The sequence below is a fragment of the Rana temporaria genome, chromosome 9 (assembly GCF_905171775.1).
Source record: "Rana temporaria chromosome 9, aRanTem1.1, whole genome shotgun sequence".
NCBI lineage: Eukaryota > Metazoa > Chordata > Amphibia > Anura > Ranidae > Rana > Rana temporaria.
In genome coordinates this window covers 156,748,262-156,772,361 of record NC_053497.1, presented here as the reverse complement: position 1 = coordinate 156,772,361, position 24,100 = coordinate 156,748,262, and positions in this window count along the sequence as shown.

Genomic DNA, 24,100 nt, shown 5'->3' with positions numbered 1-24,100 from the left:
CCGTGACATGTTGCTGATCACGCCGCACAGCGGGATTTGAGCAACGACTACGGCCTGGACAGGGTTAACACAGGCCGCGCCTGCCACTATGCGGCCATACCTGTCATCTCTGGCGAAACTAGCGGCTGCATCGGCTGAGCTTTGTGTCTCTCTCACACACAGCTCAGCCTCAGAGCCGACAGTTCCGCTCTCCACCCCTCCTTGTCCTCCTTGTCCAGCCATGAGTGTCTGCACAGGTGGGGAGAGCTGGAGAGTCCGGATGTTTCCCCCGCTCGCCCCCCCTCTTCTTCTCATATCTGCAGCATGAAAAAAAGATAAATATTTCCTGCCCGTTCTAATTCTCTCCCCATTGGCCACAGCAGAGACCAATCACAAAAAAATACAGGGCATCATGGGAAATGTAGTCCCAGAGATAGGTGGCCCAGTTGTTCTCAGCGGGGAGCAGACTACAGTCCCCAGCATGCACTCTGTTGGGGGGAAAAGAGAAAACCTGGAAACAGGATGAGCAGCTACTACAGGAGACATGGAAAAAAAAGAGGACTGTGCTGGGGGAACTAATAGCCCCAGCATCACCAGAGAGTGCCACAGTTTACCCTCACTACCAGAGAGAGCCACGCTGTACCCGCACCACCAGAGAGCGCCACGCTGTACCCGCACCACCAGAGCCACGCTGTACCCGCACCACCAGAGAGCGCCACACTGTACCCGCACCACCAGAGAGCGCCACGCTGTACCCGCACCACCAGAGAGCGCCACGCTGTACCCGCACCACCAGAGAGAGCCACGCTGTACCCGCACCACCAGAGAGAGCCACGCTGTACCCGCACCACCAGAGAGAGCCACTCTGTTCCCGCACCACCAGAGAGAGCCACTCTGTACCCGCACCACCAGAGAGCGACTCTGTACCCGCACCACCAGAGAGCCACGCTGTACCCACACCACCAGAGAGCCACGCTGTGCCCGTGCCACCAGAGAGCCACGCTGTGCCCGTGCCACCAGAGAGCCATGCTGTACCGGCGCCACCAGAGAGAGAGCCACGCTGTACCGGCGCCACCAGAGAGAGAGCCACGCTGTACCGGCGCCACCAGAGAGAGAGCCACGCTGTACCCGCGCCACCAGAGAGCCACGCTGTACCCGCGCCACCAGAGAGAGAGAGCCACGCTGTACCCGCGCCACCAGAGAGAGAGAGAGCCACGCTGTACCCGCTCCACCAGAGAGAGAGAGCCACGCTGTCCCAGCACCACCAGAGAGAGCCACGCTGTCCCCACACCACCAGAGAGAGAGACCATCCTCCTCATCCTCTGTCACACAAGCAAAAACTAGTGCACAGTCCACCGCAGCTGCCAGAGCTGCTTATTCTGCCTCCTTTTCCACAGCTACTCCTGTATCAGTTTAGTGTGAATCAATTGATGTGTAGCGCGACCATTCATTTTTACTTTAGTGTCTTTTATTTTTTTGTTGGGTCAGGTTTCCTGCAGTATATTTCAGTGCATTGGTGCACATTTACTGCAGTATATTTAAGTATGTTGACCCTTTCGCTGCCAGGCCCTGTGCACCATTTTGTACACTCAGGTGGTCAGACCATTTTTGCAATTTTTACTTTGCTTTTTTTATTTTTCACTTATAGCTTTCAGAATTTTTGAAAGACCCCCCAAACCATATATTTTCTGAAAACACATGACCAGTAGAATACAAAAGGTGCTACTGATCTTTTAGACCCCCATGTATTTGCGCAAATGTTTATCAAACCAATATATTTGCAAAAAATACACTAAATATAAAAGCTTAACTTGTATTGAGTTAATAAATAACAAATATTTGTAACTTTTTTAAATTGTGCTTTTTTGCGAAATGGTAAAAATTGAACAGATGCAAAAATGTTAATATCCAAATTTCTCAAAAAATCTGAAGGTTTTAATTTTCCCCTTATAGCTTTCAGAATTGGTGAAAGACCCCCAAAACTATATATTTTCTGAAAGCATATGACCTCTAGAATAAAAAGAGAGCGCTACAGATTTTTTTTTAGACCCTGCAGTATTTGTGCAAATGTTTATCAAGCAAATATGTTCACAAAAAAATACACTAAAACCATTAATATTGCACATAAACACAACTTAACTTACAAAACTCCTGCTAAACTAGTACTAAAGCATTGTTCACATCTGGCATACTAAAATGTACACCCATGGCTCGATCCGTATGTACTTTGCACAGCTGGGGTGTCGTGGCCCGCTCAGTTCTCGGTTCTTCCTTCTCTCCTCCCCCACCCGTCTTTTCCCTCCTTTTTCTCTCTCTTTTCTTCTTTTCCTTCTCTCTTTTCTAATGATCAACTGTAGTTCTACTGCTTTGTCTCCTCGGTCCTCCTTGCTTCTCCGTATCACACACTGTTAGCCACCCGACATAGGGGGGCGAATTCGTTGGACTCATGTTGAGCTTCCGTTGTGCAGTGTTTCAGACAGTATGTATTGATATGTTCCTTCCTATGCTGTAGACATTTGATGATTATATGTGTTGTATTTCTCTGTTGAAAAACAATAAAGACATATTTACCTCTAAAATGTACGCCCATGGAGCGCCATGTTTACCCACACAGGGATGTACAGGTGTTCTGTGCATCCCCGTACAGGCAGTCCCATTTATGTCAATTGGGTTGTAACGGCTACACAGGCATAGTCGCGGTTCCCAATCTGTCATCCGTGTGGGTAGATTACCCCGAATACAGGTGGTGTAAGCTCAGGGACATGCATGCGGACCTACATGCATGTAAAAGTGGGAGCAACGGCTCTGTTCGTGCAATTGCTTCATCCCAAATTACATCAATGGGACTGCCTGCACAGAGATGCACGGAACACCTGTGTATCCCTGTAAAATGTATGCTGTGTATGCCCTGTGTGAAGGGGGCCTTAGGCCCCTTTCACACAAGCACAACAATCAGGTCTGCCTGTCCATTTTTCAGGTGGGCCCAATCGGACCACCCATTGTTCTCTATGGAGAGACTGATGTAAATGGACATGTGTCCGTTTACTCCCGCCTGCATCCGATCCAGTCCACTAAAAACAGATGGGTGGGGATTCCATTCCCCATCCACCTAGCAGATTGACTGGCATCCAATGGAAATAGACAGGTGGTCCATTTCCATCCTACTGGACCATAGAGAACGCTGGGCTGTGTCCGTGCCCGCTCTGCATCAGCGAAGCAGACAAGAACCTGTCATCCGCCTGCTCAGCGGGGATCAGCAGCCCGCTGAGCAGGTAAATCTTCTTGACAGAGTCCTCTTGCAGGGCGCCAGACTCATACGTTTGTGTTTTATTTTTTTCAAGCCACATGATTAGAGCCTGAGGCTCTAATTGGTTTGAACAATGTTGGGCTCAGGGCCCAGAGCATTGCACCCTGAACTCACCCACTTGTGACAATAGAGAATTAATATATGCTTTCGTCTTCCGGCTTCTCCTCCTGGCCGATCAGGACGGATTGGGTTGGCTGGCAGGAAATGCTTAGGTATCCATGGAAGGGTGAGTGTGGGGACCATCACTGTTTTATTTATTTTTTTGAGAACAAGAAAGGGACTGAAGATAGTATTTTTCTCTGTAGCACTTTATTTGAATGAATGAGGACTCTGTTTAGAGATTCTTTTTTTTTATTTTTTTATAATGTTTTTTATTTTAAAGTAATAGATTACAACAGTTACTGTATGTCAGATGACAACAACTTAGAATGAGATACAGCATTGAAATACAGATAAATGCAGTAATAATTGTACTGTTGTAGGAGTTGAAGATATAAACAAATATACAGATATAAATAAACATAAATAAAAAAAGTTACTAATAAATGAGAATGGGAACTAATTTCACTATTATCCATGAAAGGGTATCAATACCATGACATGAGAACTCTTGAGTCAAAAGTGTCTGACGTATAGTATATGGCCCAGGGTTTCCATATGCTATCAAATTTTTCCAATCCATTTTTGTCTAGCGCTTCTAGTTTAGCATGTACGAATGAAAGATTCATTCTTTTTTCGGCTTCCGACAACAGTAATGCAGGTGATTTCCATGCACTAGCTATTACCTGTTTTGCGGCTATCATAAACAAAAGAAATAACTTATGCTGATTCCAAGAAAGGGTTTCTGGTTTAATGTTAAGTAAGGCCGTCATTGGATCTGGTAATATAATAGAGTCAAATATTTTAGAAGCGATTCTAAAAATCCCTTCCCAGAATTTCCTTACAAGTGGACACTGCCACCAGATGTGGATATATGTTCCTTTGTCTGGGCAACCGCGGAAACAGAGATCTGAACAGTTTGCTGAAAATTTTGCTAATCTATTGGGAACCAGGTACCAGCGGGAAAGCACTTTATATGATGTTTCCATTGCCGATACATTTATAGATGAAGAGCTAGTATTAGACCTAGCTCTATACCCGTGATCGTTGGTTCCATCCTTATCCTTTGTGCTAGAGGTTCGATAATTAAAGCGAATAATAGCGGTGATAGAGGACACCCTTGACGAGTCCCTCTCTGTATATTAAACTCTTCCGATTTGTAACCGGCATATTTAATATAGGCCTTGGGATTGTGGTACAGTGCTGCAATCCAACCCATAAAATGTGGGCCAAAGCTCCATTTCCTAAGAGCGAACTGCATATGCGACCATGAAACTGTATCAAAAGCTTTTTTTATGTCGAGAGAAAGAAAACACGAGGGTATTCGACGCATTTTAGCTGCATGGGATAGAAGAGCAGCACGTCTAATATTATCGCCAGCTTGTCGGATAGGGATGAAACCAGTTTGATCACGGTGTATTAGTTTGCCAATTATCATATTTAATCTGGTTGCTAAAACTTTGGCTAAAATTTTCACATCGATATTCAGCAGAGAGATGGGGCGATAGTTTGACCAAACTGAATCGTCCGCATGTGGTTTAGGCAGCATGCAGATAGTTGCAGTTAAGGTTTCTTTCCTAAAAGAATGGTTATCCAAGAGAGAATTAAAGGTATTTGTTAGAATTGGTGACAGGATATCTGTAAAGGTTTTGTAGTAGCGGGCAGAAAACCCATCAGGCCCTGGTCGTTTATTTACTTTCAAAGTTTTGATAGCCTGGGACACTTCTTCACTAGACACCGGTTCCTCCATTATTTCCATTTGCGCCTTGGATAATGCAGGAAGGGAGAGCTGAGAGAAAAAGCTGTTTGCTTTAGATTGATCCAACTCATTATTAGATGAGTATAGACTTTCTAACTGTGTTTTACATTTTTGTAGGATTTTCACAGGGTTAGTGGAGTATACTCCTCTTGAAAGCTTAAGGCGAATTGGTTTATTATTATTTTGACAGGATTTCAATGTTCGGGCTAGAAGTGTATTTGGTTTGTTTGCATTTATGAAATGATTATGTTTCGATTTTTTAAATATCATGGCCCGGATTCAGAAAGAACTTACGACGGCGTATCTCCAGATACGCCGTCGTAAGTCCAAATGTGCACCGTCGTATCTATGCGCTTATTCAAGAACTGAGATACGCCTGAATTTTGCAAGATACGACCGACGTAAGTCTCCTTACGCCGTCGTATCTTGGGTGCATATTTACGCTGGCCGCTAGGGGCGCTTCCGTAGATTTACGCGTCGAATATGCAAATGACCTAGATGTCCCGGCCCTCACAGCTCATGGAGCACTTCCTGCTTAGGCCACAATCCCCGGCCTTGAGTATCCCAGCGGACCTAGTGACACTGACACTATAGATGAAGAAGGCATGAAGGCTGCAGTGGCTGTGTGTCATGTGAAGAGATGGTGATTGGCGGTGCTGCCTGCAATCCTGGCTCCTGCTCCTCTCTATTGGTCCTTGGAAGCCCCTCCCCCCACCAGAGCACCAAAGTATAGGAAAGTGAGTACAAAAAGTAATTTTAGATTGTGTAAAATCGCAGAATACATGTATGCCAATTGAAGCGCTCACACCCCGAAGGAGCCGCTGATTAGTTTGGGATCAGCTTACTGAGTTACCTTCTTGACTTGATCTAGGGGTGATTTCTGTGAGTGTGAATAAAGAGCAAGTGTCCAGACATCAATTTAGTTTCCAATGCTTTATTCCAAGGCCCAACACGGCCAATATCAACATGGCACACGACAGAAAAAGGTTGATGAGCGTAGGAAAACTTTAGTATCAGGCCTTGGATATAAAGAGAGAGCAAGCCTGCTCTCAGCAATGATATAGCTCAATTTGTCGCCACCCCAATCAGGGTGGGTAAAGTGCCCCTGGACAGGCGGTTATCTCAGGCCTGGCAGCCGGAGCGTCACTTGCGGATCACTGGGAGGAAACAGACCTCTGCCACAGGCCTGACTCAGAGCCTCTGCCACAGGCCGGACAACTTGGGATTTTGTGAGATAAATTTGAGCAAATCTTCCCAGTTAGTTCAATCAGTGTCACCCACTGACAGCTTGAGCATACCTGTCATATGGTGTGGTGACCGGATCCCTGATGGTTTGTCTAGGCCTCCTGGACAACCTCTAGTTCTAGGTTCCCCCGAGCCGATTCCCCATCGCACAGCCTCCAGCTTTGGATCCTCTTGACGGAAGGTTGGGACCCAGCAAGTCGCTGGGGCCCCTCTCAATGTCAGGATAAGGCTCTGCATGGTGCACAACCTCAGCGAAAGCAGGCCACGGTGGCGGGGCCCATGGATGCGGGTACCCTGAAGGTGGGTACCGCACCTGGAACTCGGGCCCTGCATAGCACAACCCGCCAAAAGCGGCTGCCCCAGATATACCCCCCTCCCAGCATGCCCAATGAGGGAAGAACTCCTCTGATTGGCTGCTGGGAGAAGGCGGGTCTGTCAGAACCCCTCTAGCGCCAACTGCCACCCAGGGGTGAAAACATACCCCTGGAGTGCAGACTGACCTACAGGACCGATTCTGAAATGGGCAGCAGCCTGAATTTCCATAAATCACACATGGAAGTAAAACTAACCCTTCCATTCCCCACTAACTTTAGTGTAGCTCCCGCACTGAAAGTAAAGGGGGTGCTACACAATTATTATAAAGAAAAAAAAAATTGCCCTTTTAGTATTGACATTTTCATCTTGTTTATTCTTAACCACTTCAGCCCCGGAAAGATTTGCCCACTTAATGACCTTGCTATTTTTTGCGATACGGCACTGCGTCATCTTAACTGACAATTGCAACGTTGTACCGAAATAAAATTGATGTCCTTTTTTTCCCACAAATAGAGCTTTCTTTTGGTGGTATTTGATCACCTCTGCAGTTTAATTTTTTTGTGCTATAAACGAAAGAAAACTGACATTTTTGAAAAAAAATAAAACTTTTTACTTTTTGCTATAATAAATATCCCAATTTTTAAAAATCTATTTCTTCATCAGTTTAGGAAGATATATATTCTTCTACATATTTTTGGTAAAAAAAAAATCACAATAACGTATATTGATTGGTTTGCACAAAAGTTAGCATATACAATTTTTTTTTTAATTTTTTTTTTACTAGTAATGGCGGCGATCAGCAGCGGACAAATTGGACACCTAACTGACACCTTTGACACTTTTTGGGTACCAGTGACACTTATACAGTGATCAGTGCTAAAAGATATGCACTGTCACTGTACTAATGACACTGGCAAGGAAGGGGTGATCAAAGGGTTAACTATATCCCTAGGGGGTGCTTGCTAACTGTGTGGGGGATGGATTCACTAGATGAACAGAGTGCTCCATGTTCCTGGTTAGCAGGAACACAAGATCACTCTGTTCATCTCTGACAGAATGGCGGTCTGCCTTGTGTACATAGGCAGACCACCGTTCTATCTCTGTGGTGAGCGATCGTGGGTGGCGGACATCACTTCCGCCAGACACTGATTGGCTCCCCCTCTGTCCAATTAGGATGGTATGATATGTTAAATACAGTTCTGTAAGCAACACCTTATTTTCTGGCAGTGCCCCTACCGAGACTAGACTACCGCCCCTGATACCTCCTGGGTCTCTTTGTTACGTTGGCTCCTCAGATACCAGTTATTGATTGGCACCTAGACAGAGCTCACAGACCCTAAACCTCCCACCGGATCCAACCCGAGAGACATAAGTCAGTCTCCACTACTATGACAGTAAGGTAGCAACACGTAACAAGAACCGCATTGACTTTAAAAGATGCAAAATCCAAATGTTCAGTGACCTGTCTCCCATCACCCTGGCCAAGCAGCACAACCTCTGCCCTGTCACTGCATATCTTCAACTCCACCAAGTGACTTACAGATGGGGGTTCCCTTTCCGGCTCTCAGCCTCAAAAGATGAAACGCAATACTCCATCAGAGATCTACATGAATGCGAGGCCTTCACTCGCAATCTGGGACTGCCACCTTACCGGAGGAAGATCTCTAACTTCCACCTCCCAATCTGGTTCCTAAACCCCTTCAGGCTCCTGCAGAGATTTGGACCCCGGTTCTTCAGAGACACCAGAAGGCCTTTTCTACTCCGCAATGCTCCAACCTGCCCAGACTCCCCATCTGAGGTCCCTATGCTCTCCTGAAGTGATTATCCTTTTTGTTCCAATCAGATACCTAGGACTTCGGCTGGTGTTTCCCGGTATCTGTGGGGAGTGCGCTACCCTTCTTTCGTCATGGAGGCCTTGGTTTCATTCCGTTGGTACTTTTTACTAACATTGAGGTTTCGGTTTGATTTGTTTATACCAAGTTATGATGCTTGTTTGTGGCAATCTACTTCCCGTGGAAGCGGGACCCGCTCCGTCAATCTTGCTGATCATCATGTTCCTCCATATGTCCATGGTCTGCTGCCATGGTCCCCTAAGGGTTTTTTCCCCTTCCGGCTTTCAAACCATTTATTTTTTTCAATATTTGTATAATTGTTTTCAGGTTCTTTTTTTACCTGTTTTTTTTTTTTTTTTTTTTAGTTCCAGGTTATGGAATTATCACACACTGGCCCAGATTCAGGTAGAGCCGCGCAATATTTGCGTGGGCAAAGGGCAACGATTTTTGCTCTGCGCCCACGCAAATATTTCGAATTGCCCGCGATTCACGGAGCAGTAGCTCCGTAAATTGCGCGGGCGCTATGCTAATTTGCCCTGCGTAAGGGCGCCTAATGTAAATGATCCCACCGGGGGCTCCCACGCCGAGCGAACAGCGCATGCTCCGTCGGGAAACTTTCCCGACGTGCATTGCGGCAAATGACGTCGCAAGGACGTCATTTGCTTCTAAGTGAACGTGAATGGCGTCCAGCGCCATTCACGAATCACTTACGTAAACGACGTCAAATTCAAATTTCACGAGCGGGAAGGGTGGCTATACTTTAGCATTGGCTGCGCCTACTATGAGTAGGAGCAGCCTTATGCTAAAGTCGCCGTACGGAAACTCCGTACCTTGCGTGCGCAGGGCCCGCGCAACTTTTGTGAATCGGTGTTAGTATGCAATTTGCATACTATACACAGATCACAATGGCCGCGCCCCCTAGCGGCCAACGCAAGAATGCAGCCAAAGATATGAAGGCATAAGGAGGCTTATGCCTGTCATATCTTAGGCTGCAGTCGGTGTAACGAGGTTCCTGAATCAGGAGCACTCGTTACACCGGAGCAAGTAAGCACTTGCGCCGCGCAACCTATGGTTGCGCGGGCGCAAGTGCTTCTTGAATCTGGGCCACTGTCTTTCCAATTAGTGAAGCTGACACATGTATGTTGTCTTACAGATTCCCTGTATTCGGGTATCCTCTATTCATATGTTATGCTAAGTTAACGTCTGATTTTCTTTCCAAGGTTATTGTATGGCTTTAAATATATTTTCTTGCAATGTCAAGGGCTTGAATTCCTTATGCAAGCGATGGATAGCTCTCAAGGAATTCAAATCCTCTGGGGCTGACGTGATGTTGGTTCAGGAGACGCATTTCCGAACAGGGGGCTCTTTTAAGTTTGCCTCCAAAATGTTTCCTACTGTTTATGTAGCCTCTGACCCATCCGGGAAGGCTGGAGTGGCCATATTGATTAAACGCAACTGTCCTGTACAATTTTTTGCCTCAACTCTGGACCCCATTGCCGATATGTTCTCCTGAACCGTGTCCACCTTAACATGTCCTTTACTTTGGCTAATATTTATGCACCCAATTTGGGACAGATTGGTTTCCTCACTGGGGTTCTTGAGAGGTTGTGATCCTTCTCACAGCCCTTCATGATTATAGGAGGTGACTTTAATATATGTATGTCTCCTAACAGGGAGATATGCTCTTTTTCAACTCACCCCACCACTTCAAGCCCACAAATTGTCCACCTCCTTCCGCAAATTAATTTGATCTCACAACCTCTTTAATGCGTGGAGAGCAGGGCTCTAGTCCTGCGGGAACGCGTGGGAACGGAGTTCCTGCACTTTTTTCACAGCAGGAACTCCGTTCCCTTTGCAGGACTAGAGCAGCTGAGAGCAGCCGAGCCGCCCGAGCCAATCCTTCACTAAGCGGCGATGCCCAGCTCGAGTCACTGTCAGGGGCAGGCAAACCTTAGTAATCGTTTGTTACTGGCCGCTTCTTGTATATGGATTCATCAGGTAGTGTGCGGGTATTCCGTCACTTCCTTGATGCTGCGATGTCTCCTGGGAGCTTTTGTCATTGTTCCCAGGAGACATTGTGGAGGTCTGCCGCGAGTTATCGCAGGATTTAGAAAGAACTTGCATCAAGGAAGTGATGGAATACCCGCACACTACCCGAAGAATCCATATACAGGAAGCGGCCAGTAACATAAAGGATTACTAAGGTACAGTAGATCGGAAAAAAAAAAACATGCGGTTTAGTAATTATGCATATGAGCGTATAATTTTTTTTTTTGTGGGGGAGTGGATCTTGGGTGGGAGTTCCCACACTTTTTTCCCCAGGACTTGACCCCTGGTGGAGAGTGAAACACCCTACCCATAGACAATATACTTTTTACTCTCCCTCGCATAAACTAAACTCCCATTTAGATCACTTCTTAATCTCCCCCTTTATTACCCAATGTAGCCTATTCAGAAATAAGCCCCATTACTTGGTCTGATAATGCCCCCATCACCTTGGATCTAGTCTTGTATGCCGCATCACCCAAAACATGCCACTGGCGGCTCAATAAGTCCCTTCTGAGAGATGATGAAACCAAAGATCAACTCCAACAGAAACTAGCGCATTATTTCTTCAGAATGAAGGCTCAGTTTTAGTTTGCATCCATTTTGTTGGAGGCCCATAAGAGGTGAATGCATTTCTGCCTGGTTCTGCTTGAAACGAGAATCTTTGAAACAGAAGTCAGAGCCAATTGTGCACGGCAGAAATGCAATTAGTACGCTCAGGGGTCAAGTCCTGGGGGAAAAAAGTGTGGGAACTCCCACCCAAGATCCACTCCCCCACCAAAAAAAATAAACAATTATGGGGGTGGGTGGTATGTAGATGAGAGGGGTGCGGATGCGGATGCATTAGTGACCAGTGGCAGTTTATTAACCCCTTTGTGCTGCATTAGTGACACCAGTGTCAGTGTTTATGAACCCTTTCATGCTGCACCAAATAGGGGTAATAAACACTGACACTGGTGTCACTAATGCAGCACAAAGGGGTTAATAAACTGCCACTGGTCACCAATGCATCAGTGGAAGTACATTAACCCCCCCATTGCTGAATACCATTGTAAATTAACCCCCCCCCCCCCCCAAGAAGCAAAAACATCAGACAGTTAACATAGCTAAGCCACTGTGATACAACACTGTCTTAGGTAGGTTAGGTCTCCACAACTGCACCTCTGGACCCTTTTACATTACACAGCACCCTGCACCTATGGGCCCCTTTACATTACACAGCACCTTGCACCTCTTGGCCCCTTTACATTTACACAGCACCCTGCACCTCTGGGCCCCTTTATATTACACAACACCTTGCACCTCTGGTCCCCTTTACATTACACAGCACCCTGCACCTCTGGGCCCCTTTACATTACAGTGCACCCTGCACCTCTGGGCCCCTTTACATTACACAGACACCCTGCACCTCTGGGCCCCTTTACATTACACAGCACCCTGCACCTCTGGGCCCCTTTACATTAGACAGTCCTTGCACCTCTGGACCCCTTTACATTACACAGCACCCTGCACCTCTGGGCCCCTTTACTTTACACAGCACCCTGCACCTCTGGGCCCCTTTACATTATAGACACCCTGCACCTCTGGGCCCCTTTACATTACACAGCACCCTGCACCTCTGGGCCCCTTTACATTACACAGCACCTTGCACTTCTGGGTCCCTTTACATTACACAGTCCTTGTACCTCTGGACCCCTTTACATTACACAGTCCGTGTCCCTCTGGACCCCTTTACATTACACAGCACCCTGCATCTCTGCACCCCTTTACATTACACAGCACCCTGCACCTCTGGGCCCCTTTACATTACACAGCACCTTGCACTTCTGGGCCCCTTAACATTACACAGTCCTTGCACCTCTGGACCCCTTTACATTACACAGTCCTTGCACCTCTGGACCCCTTTACATTACACAGTCCTTGCACCTCTGGACCCCTTTACATTACACAGTCCTTGTACCTCTGGACCACTTTACATTACACAAACCCCCACAGCTCTGGACGCCTGTATGTTAACCAGACACCCCCCCCTAACAGTTATGGACCCCCTGCATGTTACACAGACCCCCTACAGTGCATACACCCCCATTCAGTACAGACCCACCCCCCTACAGTAGATCCCCCCCCATTCAGTACAGATTCCCCCCCTTCAGTACAGATTCTCCCGCCCTTCAGTACAGATCCCCCCATTCAGTACAGATCCCCCCTATTCAGTACATACCCCCCCCATTCAGTACAGATTCCCCCCCCCTTCAGTACAGATTCCCCCCCCTTCAGTACAGATCCCCCCCCCCCATTCAGTACATACCCCCCCATTAAGTACAGATTCCCCCCCCATTCAGTACCCTAATGTACCTCAGATGATCGGGACATGCCAGACAGCACTCGTGGACTTGTTGGATCCCCTCCCCCTGTGTAGACATACAGGAGGAGGGGGAGGCGGGCCGCTTCACTCTAATCAGATAATCAGAGCAGGGAGGGATCTGACGGCCGGGTGTCACTCCAGTGCGGTTCGCACCCCGGCAAAGCCACACTATCTCAGGCTCTTCTCTCCTCGTGTTTTCTGAAATTGCGCGCCGCTGCCTAATCCCGCCCGCTGTCTTTGAACCCGCCCGCTCAGCCTCGCTGTCTCTTCAGTGTCATTTGTCATTGCAACTACCAAAACTGTTGCCAGATCAATGCTCCTCTCTTAACCGGTCTATCACCGTGGAGAACTGCCAGAAGTGATTAAAAACTCCATATGCACAAAGCTCCGGGATCAGACGGACTTCTGTATTCTTATTACAAAACATTCCTCCCAACCTTAGCCCCACATATGTTAAACCTATTTTCCTCCCTGCTTCAGGGCATTCTGCCACATTCTCCTTTTTTACACGCATATATCACCGTCATCCCTAAACCAGGCAAAGATCCGTCCATCCCTGATAATTATCACTATATTGCTTAAATTTGGACTACAAAATTTTTATGAAAATATTAGCAAACAGACTCTCATTGCTACTACCACACAGGGATCAAGTAGGGTTTGTATCACGAAAGACTTTCCGTTTTCCCCCAACGCAAGCTGTTTGGGACGCGTTTGCGCGCGCATCGATGTGCCTGTTGCTCGCGCCGGCGTACGTGGCGTGCGCGCGCCAGCGCGCACGTGCGGTGACGGTGTTTTGGCGCCAAGAAACGCTATTTAAACTGCCTGATGCCTCTCCATCTTGCTGACCAGTCTACAGCGTTTACCTAGAATCTGCACCTGTTACCTGTTGATCTTCTGTGTACCTGACCCGGCTTCCTGTGACCTTCCCTGCCTGCAACCTGCCTATGACCCCGGCTTAACCTGACTACGGCTCCTGCTTAACCCCTGGCTCTGTCTCTGCCCGCCTATGTTACCGACCTGGCTTGGACTATCGACTACTCTCTGGACCTACCCTGATTCCTGAACCACTTACCTGGCTCCTGTCCAGCTCGCTCACCTGCCTGATTCCTGTACCTGCTAGTGCCATACCACTGCCTCTGCCTGCTGCTTGGTGTTTCTCCTGGGCCAGCGTACACCTGCCTGCTATCGCTTCCGGACCGCTACCCAGCTTACCATCAGGCATTTGTGCCCCTCCGGACTCTTGACCCTCTGTCCATTCTACCAGGAGGTCCTGAGTCGGAGGCTTACGAGAGGCCGCTCCCTGCACGTTGAGCTCCATAACCAGGTACGTGACAGTACTGGTCAGCCATGACTGAGCCCACGCAGGGAGCGTCTCCCATGGAGGACTTATGCCGTCATCTGGATGGCCTCACCACTGCCGTGAGGAACCTGCAGGAGGGATACACCCGTCTGGAAGGACGTGTCCAGACCCTGGCTGCGGCAGCCCCCGCGGCATCCGGATCCTCTGCTCCTCCATCAGTAGTAATGCTGCCACCAGAACCCAGGGTCCCAACTCCAGAGAGGTTTTCCGGGGACCGCAGCAAATACAGGGCCTTTCGCAATGCCTGCCAGCTGTTCTTCGCCCTGCAACCCAGGACTTTTTCATTGGAATCCACGAAAGTGGGCTTCGTCATTGCCCTACTAACCGGCGAGCCCCAAACTTGGGCACACCGTCTTCTGGAACGGAAGGAAGAAAGCCTTAATCAATTGGATACATTCTTCCAGGCCATGGACCTTATCTTTGAGGATACCCAATTAGCGGCCTCCGCAGAAGCGGCCTTGTACGCACTACAACAGGGGCGCAGGGCGGTAGAGGACTATGTGGCCGAGTTCAGGCAATGGAGTTCCGATACTAACTGGAACGATTCCGCTCTGCGCCACCAGTTCCGCATGGGTCTGTCAGAACCACTAAAAGATGAACTGGCCCGAGTGGGCATCCCTGCAACACTGGAAGCTCTAATTCTTCTATCAGTCCAAATTGACAGACGTTTAAGGCCCCGTACTCACGACCAAACATGTCTGCTGAAACTGGTCCGCAGACCAGTTTCAGCAGACATGTTTGGCCGTGTGTTGGCCCGAGCGGACCATTTTGGGACGGATCAGACAGGTTTCCAGCGGACAACTGTTTCCCGGACTTGTTTTAAAACAGTCCGCTGGAAACCTGTCCGCCCGGACATGTACGGTCGTCTGTACAGACCTACCGTACATGTCCTGCCGCCCGCATCCCTCGCATGCGTCGAATGACTTCGACGCATGCGTGGAAGCATTTTTAAGGCGGCCTGCCCACGTCGCCGCGTCATTGTCGCGGCGACACCGCATCATCGACGCGGCGACACCGCGGACACGCCCCGCGTAATGTTTACGCGCGGGCTTCTGTTCGATGGTGTGTATAGCCATCGAACAGAAGTCCCCGGGCAGTCCCCAGCCAGACATGTCCGATGGAAACGGTCTGCAGACCGTTTTCATCGGACATGTCCTGCCGTGAGTACTCGGCCTAAGAGGACGACGGGCGGAGCGTGCATCCGGCCCCGCACGACCAGTGTGGATGATGCCACGAGTATCAAATTCTCCTTATCCACCTCCTCCAAATCCTGTACTAGCATCCGCTGACACCTCAGAGCCCATGCAACTGGGCGTGTTTCGGCCATCACTGACCCCGGAAGAGCGCCAATGGCGCCGTTCTAACGACCTTTGCCTGTACTGCGGGGAATCCGGGCATTACGTAAGGACTTGCCCCGCCAAGTTCCGTAAGTCTTCAACTCTCCCATCTGCTCTCTCTTCCACCCTGTGTAACAATAATACTCACTTGGCTATTTCCATTTTTCTGCAGCTCCCAGGAAGGAACGTCCGGGCCCCCGCCATTATTGATTCGGGTGCCTGCAGCGGTTTTATGGACGCATCTTTTGCCATCAGACATGGAGTTCCTCTTCGACCCAGGCACCAGGAACTCGCCGTCCACCTAGCCAATGGATCCGCCATTAGATCCGGCCCTGTGACTCAAGAGACAGTTCCATTCTACGCCCTCATCCTTAATAACCATTGGGAGCTACTATGCCTGGTCATTATCGAATCCCCGATGTTCCCCATCATTCTGGGCATGCCCTGGTTGAGGGTTCATAACCCACAGATTAATTGGGAGTCTGGGAAGATCCACTTCTCTTCTCCCTACTGCCATCAACATTGTCTCCAAGAACCTACAGCCTCTCCTTCCCCTCTGCTGTGCCTGGAAACCGAGACCGAAAACCGCCAACTAGTTCCGGAGTCATACCACAACTTTTTGGATGTGTTCAGTCAAAAGGGCGCTGAGACCTTACCACCACATAGGCCCTATGACTGCCCAATTGAACTTCTCCCCGGGGCGGAAATCCCATTTGGAAGAATATTCCCCTTAACCGAGCTGGAACTAGGCACCCTTAAGTCTTATATAGACGAAAATCTGGAGAAGGGCTTCATACGACCTTCCACATCCCCTGCTGGAGCCGGTATATTTTTTGTGGAGAAGAAAGACCATTCTCTACGCCCCTGCGTAGATTACCGGGATCTGAACAAAATCACGATCAAAAATAGATACCCCCTTCCTTTGGTTCCCGAACTATTCCAGAGACTTGGAACCGCTGTCATTTTCACCAAGCTTGACCTCCGCGGGGCTTACAACCTTGTCCGCATTAGAGACGGCGACGAATGGAAAACCGCGTTCCGCACTCGATTCGGACACTTTGAGTATCTAGTCATGCCCTTCGGCCTGTGTAACGCCCCTGCCACTTTTCAGCACTTCATAAATGATATCTTCAGAGACTACCTGGACTTGTTAGTTATAGTCTATCTAGATGACATCTTGATCTTTTCTTCCTCTCTGCCTGACCATCGGAAGCATGTCCAGAAGGTATTAGCCCGACTCCGCCAACACAGCCTTTACGCCAAGGCCGAAAAGTGTGAGTTTGAACGTGAAAGCATTCAATTTCTGGGATTAATAATTTCAGTAGAAGGCGTCAGAATGGACCCTCAAAAGGTCACAGCTATTACAGACTGGCCTGCCCCCACCGACAAGAAAGCGATTCAGCGCTTTGTGGGTTTTGCAAATTTTTACCGCAAGTTCATTAAAGGCTTCTCTTCCATCATCGCCCCCATCACAAGCTTAACCAAGCAAGGCACTCGGTTCCAGTGGTCCCTTGAAGCTCAGGCTGCCTTTTCTACCTTGAAGGGTTTGTTCGTCTCGGCCTCTATACTGAAACACCCCGACCCAGCTTTACCCTACATTTTGGAAGTCGATGCCTCCGAGGTAGCTGTCGGTGCAGTGCTTTCTCAGAGACAAGGTCCCAAGTCGTTACTACACCCAGTTGCGTTCTTCTCACGCAAACTATCAGAAGCCGAGAGAAACTACGATGTCGGCGACAGAGAACTTTTGGCGATTAAAGCAGCCCTTGAGGAATGGCGGTACCTCTTGGAGGGCGCGGCACATCCCATTCTGATCTATACGGATCATAAAAATTTGGAGTACCTGAAGATTGCTAAGAGACTGAAGCCACGACAGGCCCGGTGGGCACTTTTTTTTAACAGATTTTCTTTTCACATAACCTATAGACCAGGATCTAAGAACACTAAACCGGACGCACTTTCCCGGATGTTTATTGGGCCTGAAGCCCCTTCATCTCCAGACACCATCCTAACACCCGGTAACTTCCTCATGCTACAGGAGGACCTCCTGTCTCAGATTAAACAGGCCTCTTCAAACGCTCCGCTATCATCGGATCCGGCTTTACTGCTAAAAGACGACCTGCTTTGGAATAAGGATAGGATCTTTTTCCCCCAGCAGCTACGGGTAGCGGTTCTCAAATCCTGTCACGACCACAAACTAGCCGGCCACTTTGGGATTCACAAGACGTCAGAGCTTCTCCAGCGTACCTTCTGGTGGCCACAGTTACTTCAAGACTGCAGAAGCTATGTGGAATCCTGTACCACCTGTATCCAAAATAAAGGCAGTAGAACCAGAGCCTGGGGGTTACTAAAACCATTGCCTGTTCCGGAGAAACCATGGAGGATGATATCCATGGACTTTATTGTCGAGCTACCACCCTCAGAAGACTATACCACCATCTTCGTGGTGGTGGATAGATTGACCAAGATGGCCCACTTTCTGCCTATGATAGGAACACCTTCCGCTTCTGAGACGGCAAGAATCTTTATTAAAGAGATAGTGAGGCTCCATGGTGTACCCGCAAACGTCGTGTCCGACCGGGGGGTGCAATTCACCTCAAAATTTTGGAAAGCACTCTGTGGCGCCCTGGAGATTGGACTGTCTTTCTCATCCGCATATCATCCGCAGTCTAACGGTCAGACCGAGCGCACTAACCAGACGCTGGAGCAATATTTGTGCTGCTTCTCTAGTTTTGCTCAGGACGATTGGGCCTCTCTATTGCCCCTTGCAGAATTCGCTTATAATAACTCTATCCATTCCGCTATCAACCAGTCTCCATTCTTTGCTAACTATGGGTTCCACCCTCTGTTCCTATCCAATAACATACCAGAATGCTCAGTACCGGCCGTACAAGAAACCTTGGACTTTTTCTCTACTAATAATAAATTACTGCAGGAAACAATGGCAAAGACCCAAGCACGCAATAAGGAGGTGTTCGACAGGAGGAGGAGGGGGGAACTTGACCTTGCTCCAGGAGACCAAGTTTGGTTGTCCACCCTAAATTTAAAGTTGGCTTGCCCATCCAAGAAACTTGGTCCCAAATTTGTGGGGCCCTTTCCGATACTCAGGAAGATCAACGAAGTGGCCTATGAGTTGAAGTTACCTCCCTCTTACCGGATTCGCCCAGTCTTTCATGTGGCATTGCTCAGAACCACTGTCCCGGATCCCTTCATCAACCGGAATACCGGCCCTCCTGAACCGGTACTTATCGACGGTAACGAGGAATTCGAAGTGGAATCTATCCTTGATTGTAGAAAGAGACGTAACCAGGTCCAATACCTGGTGAAATGGAAGGGCTATGGCCCAGAGGAGAACTCCTGGGAGCCGGAGGCCAACATTCATGCAGAAAGACTGATCCTGGCTTTTAAGAGAATTCACCCACGGAAGTTGGCCCAGTTGGGCATCCGGAGGCTGCCCGTAGGGGGGGGGCAATGTCACGAAAGACGTTCCGTTTTCCCCCAACGCATGCTGTGGTAGAGACTTTTCAAAACCATATATATGAAGATGTATATGTCATTCGTTTATAAGGCTTTTCTTATTAATGAGACTGAGATGTCGTTGGTCAACTGTCCTGTTTTTCTTAATCAACAGAGTGACTCGTTGTTAGAGTTCAACTAACAAAAGGATTATAAACCTATAATAACATAGGGAGGTTATCTCAAAGGGATGGGGATCTGATAAGCTTAGAGCGGGAAAAGGTACATTTCAGGGGCATTCTTAGAGCGGGAAAAGGTACATTTGAGGGGCATTCTTAGAGGCGGGAAAAGGTACATTTGAGGGGCATTCTTAGAGCGGGAAAAGGTACATTTGAGGGGCATTCTTAGAGCGGGAAAAGTTACATCGGAAGGGTATATAGAGACAAGTCCTAGTTTGAGTAGAAGCAGACTGGATCATGATCCGATTGGGAAAACTTGGTGAAGTACTCTATGAGGAGCTGCCTAGAAATGGTGATGTAGTCTCTCTATCCTCTGTCCTCCTCTCTCTCCCCCTTTTCTCTCTCTCTCTCCCCCTTTTCTCTCTCTCTCTCTCACTCTCTCTCTCTCTATCTCTTTCTTCCTAAGTTTTATCTCTGTAACTTTTCCTTTCCTATAACTTGTCATTTTTTTTTACTGATGTATCCATTGTAGCCGTCTTACTGTTTGTATAAATGTGTGCCTTGGATATCATCTTGGTTTTAAAGGTGTTATAGGTTATGTTATGTTTATAAATATTGTAGTAATACCAGTTTCTTCTCTGTATCAATAAATGTAATATTTTTCTCTTTTTCGCAGCCCTATTCTTTGTTTTTAATGTTTATATAGACAAAAAGGTTTTCATAGCTTACTTTAATTAGTTACGTGCGATATTAATATTTTTATGAATCGCTGATTATTAATTATGTACGTGCGTTATTAATTTTTCTATGACAAAATGGTGCCCCGTGTGAGGAGGGTTTAGAGTTTGGATAGAAATGATTTCTGGTATGGTAGACAGAGCTGGGGTAAGAGTTTTTTTGTTTTAACCCGTCTGAAAGCCTAACAACAAACTAACTTTTCAGAACTTAACCTTTTCTTTTTGTCTATGCGAATGTGTTTATGAGACTGATTTTGAATAATGTAGATATATATAGAATGAAAGTGCGGCGTACCAATGTTAAGTATGGCTGTCGTTCCCGCGTTGAAGTTAGAGAAAGTTGCGCGGTTTGCGTGGGTCGTCCGTGAATGGGGCTGGACGTCATTTACGTTCACGTCGAAACCAATGGCGTCCTTGCGGCGTACTTTGGAGCAATGCACACTGGGAAATTCCACAGACTGCGCATGCGCCGTTCGGCAAAAACGTCAATCACATCGGGTCACAGTAGATTTACAAAAAAAAAAAAACACGCCCCCCTGATCCAAATTTGAATTAGGCGGGCTTGCGCCGGCTGATTTGCGCTACGCTGCCGCAACTTACGGAGCTAGTGCTTTGAGAATACAGCGCTTGCCCGTCTGGGTTGCAGAGGCGTAGCGTAGAGCGGATACGGTACACCCGCACAAATTTACCCCGCTGACTGTGAATCTGGGCCTGTGTCCGTCTATGCAGTTGACCCTTTGAATGAGATTAGGCCAATCTTTGTGAGTGAAACAAACCTATGCTTTTGTAAATAAACAGTGGGGCGATGGCGCCGCTATAATGATTAATATTCAATAAGGTGTGGGTGTAGTGGTTATTAAACCTATGTGACTCAGTTGGTGAACCTACACCAATAGTTGGTGTCCAAGAAACCTCCACGTTAGTAGGAGAAATAGATGAATGAATAAAGTCAGGACCCTGTGCAGGCCAGCAAAGAGAAGTGACTTGTGATAAAAAAAAACATTTAAAATTAGAAATAAAGCAGTTCAAATGAATATCCAGGTTGAGGCCTCTAGGAACTAGAGACCCCAACCTGTGTATCCAATGGGTCTCATTTGGTGAGACCTGGATCTTTTTATTGCCCCCGCCAGTGGTCTTTAATAATGTCAACCCCATAGAACGTGAGGCAAGATGGATCCTTATGATGTTTTTCCTCAAAATGTTTAGAGAGACTATGTTTTGGGAATCCATTACGCATGTTTTGGATGTGCTCACGTGTTCTTACACGTAAGGGTCTGGTGATACGGCCCACATACTGGAGTCGGCAGCGGCACTCTATGACGTAGGTCACATGGGTGCTATTACAAGTAATAAGTTATTTTATCTGGAACTATTATAGACATGGGACTTGAATGTTGCTTTTCTCAGAGGTTGGGGTTTATTTGTTTTGTACGGTAGGCATCTCTGGCATCAGTAGAATCTTTCAAGTTCTGGACAAATATTCACTTCCCTGGGAGGATCAAGTACATTGTGGACGAGGTGTGTTAGTGGTGTTGGTGCTCTGCGGTGGGTGAGTCTGGGTCGTGATGGCAATACCGCTACTAAAGTTCTGTGCTCTTTCAAAATGGGCCAATACTTTTTGAAGATCTTTTCCAATTGTTGGTATTGGTTGCTGTATACTGTGATAAAGGCCAGATCCATAGTAGGTGCTTAATGAAGCTTTTTCTTGTTGAGCAAAGCTTCCATATCCATCTCACAAATGTTAATTTTCAGTTGTTGTCAGCACCTATGCTTTTGGGCTGCGTTTCCACTGGTGCAACTCCAATGTGGCCTGATTCAAGGTGCGATTTGGAAATGCAGCTTTAGTGCGACTGTGGTGTGGCTTTGAATGTGTTTTTTTGATCCAGAAGTCGTATCAAAATGGTGCAGGTACCTTTATCGGTCGCTGCAGCATTGAGCCACATAGATTGGAATGGGTGCTATTGAAATCAATGGGCTGCGAGTTGTAATGCGACTTTGGGTCCAAAGTCGCATGGCAAATCGCATCAGTGGAAACGGACACTAAAATCACACTGAATTATCTGGATGTATGTGAATCTATTCCTCTGTTTAAACAAATAACTGGGGATGGTAAGCGGTGTAATAAGATCTGTAAACACTGACTATATTGTAACTGCTAAAAATCATTATTAGGTAAGCGTCAGTTAAATTAGTGCAATTAGGTGCCTCTTGCACTGCAAGCAATCATAACAATCTAATAAGTAAGCATTTCTTTTAGAATATTGCAGAAAAGTTCACGGGAGGACAACTAATTTAGTTGGGAAAATCCCCGGGCTAATTTTTTTAAGGACTATAGTCAGTCATTGTTCTGACAAGTAGTGAAAAAAGATCAGCAGAGGGGCAGTACCGGTCAACTCAATCAGGGGTCAAAGCGTAGCTAGCTTTGGGAAAAAGCGACCTTTAAGGTTTTGCGGGATCAGCTCAAAGTCCTTCGTCCGCAAAAAGGATGGGAAATCAAATCGCTTCAAAACGGATGTCGAACCGTGGGGAGCCTTACCACTTGACTCCGAAGGAAGAAATGATAGATAAATATGGACCTTGGGTTGTGAAATATATAAAAGATTGGGATCAGTGGACAGGAAAGCAATATTCGAAAAAGGGTACTTTCAAGCCAAGCGCTTGGGAAGCCCTGTGGTACAGTCACCACGGGAAGATGATACGAACAAATGAAAAAGATGCTTGGTGGGCAGGGATGGTAGGATATCAGAACTGATGAGGTGAGTATTTTTAATAATCCACATCCCCAGAGAAGTGATGATGAACAGAGTTTATGGGTAAGTAGGATATAGAACATGTAAGGTCTTGAGGTCATATTTGACCTAGATAAATGGATTGTGAGGTTATGTGTGATGGCATGAGGATTTGTTTTGTGTTGGTTAAGGTTTAAAACTTGGGAATGGTGTTCTATAGTTCAGAGCAACCACCCCCCCCCTCTCTTTCCCTGACACAAGTCAAACTGAGAGTGTGTGACGTGTGTTCTCAGCTGCTGACTCAGTGCTGACAGCCCGAATGACCCCCCTTCTATTCTGTGAGGGTGTGTGAACAGCTGTATTGTCATGCAAATTGAGTGAGCCGAGTGAATGGTAAAACGAAAGTAAGATGCCTTATATATATATATATATATATATATATATATATATATATATATATATATATATATATATATATATATATATATGTATGTGTATTTTTTTTTGTATTAACGGTAATCTTTGTTTCCATAGAAGAAATTTTTTGAAGTTTTCCAATGTACTCAGAATAGGTAAGTATGACTGTCTTGCAAGACAAAAGGGAAACTTATAAAAAATGTGTTTGTTTTAAAACTGCTCATTTTTAACCATGGTGAATACATTTTTTTAGGGGGGAAATATTGGTATACCATAAAATAAAAATCCATACGGCATCAATATGTATTATAGTAATACATATTGATGAAAAGTTGAGCTCAACAATTTTTGGTATTTTAAAAGAAAGTGCACGGTTTATGTAATATATAGTAATGAATATTTGTGTTTTATATGCTAATGTCTAGTTACAGATATATAACCATTGTTTTTTTTGTTTCCAGGTTAAGAAAAAATTGAATGTTTATTACTAACTTTTATTTTGTGTTTAATCCCTCAGAATCGATAACTGGGTTTTCAGGACTTCAGAATAAGAGGAAATCTTTATGTTGGTCAGTCGGTCGGGTTTCACAAGGTTTAGGTTTTTCATGACCATTATCTAGTTAGAACGTCTAGTGATCAGTCCATTTGGCTATGTTTTTGGACCACCTAGTGGGGGTTACATGTTCTGATTCACTGAATAGCAGAACCAACTAACTGAGGTCCGTATATTAGTTTTTTATGACAAGTTGAGTAAGACTGCAGGGGATAAGTGGCACTCTAACACATATAGTAGGCTAAGTAGCATTCAGGGGTACCACACTTAGTGGTAAAAGGGTCTTGGAGTAGTCTCCAGAGGTTGAAATGGATCGGCCATAGATCCGTGGCATATCTGTTTTCTTATTACCGAAGATCAGCCATGCTGACACATGTAGTTCCAT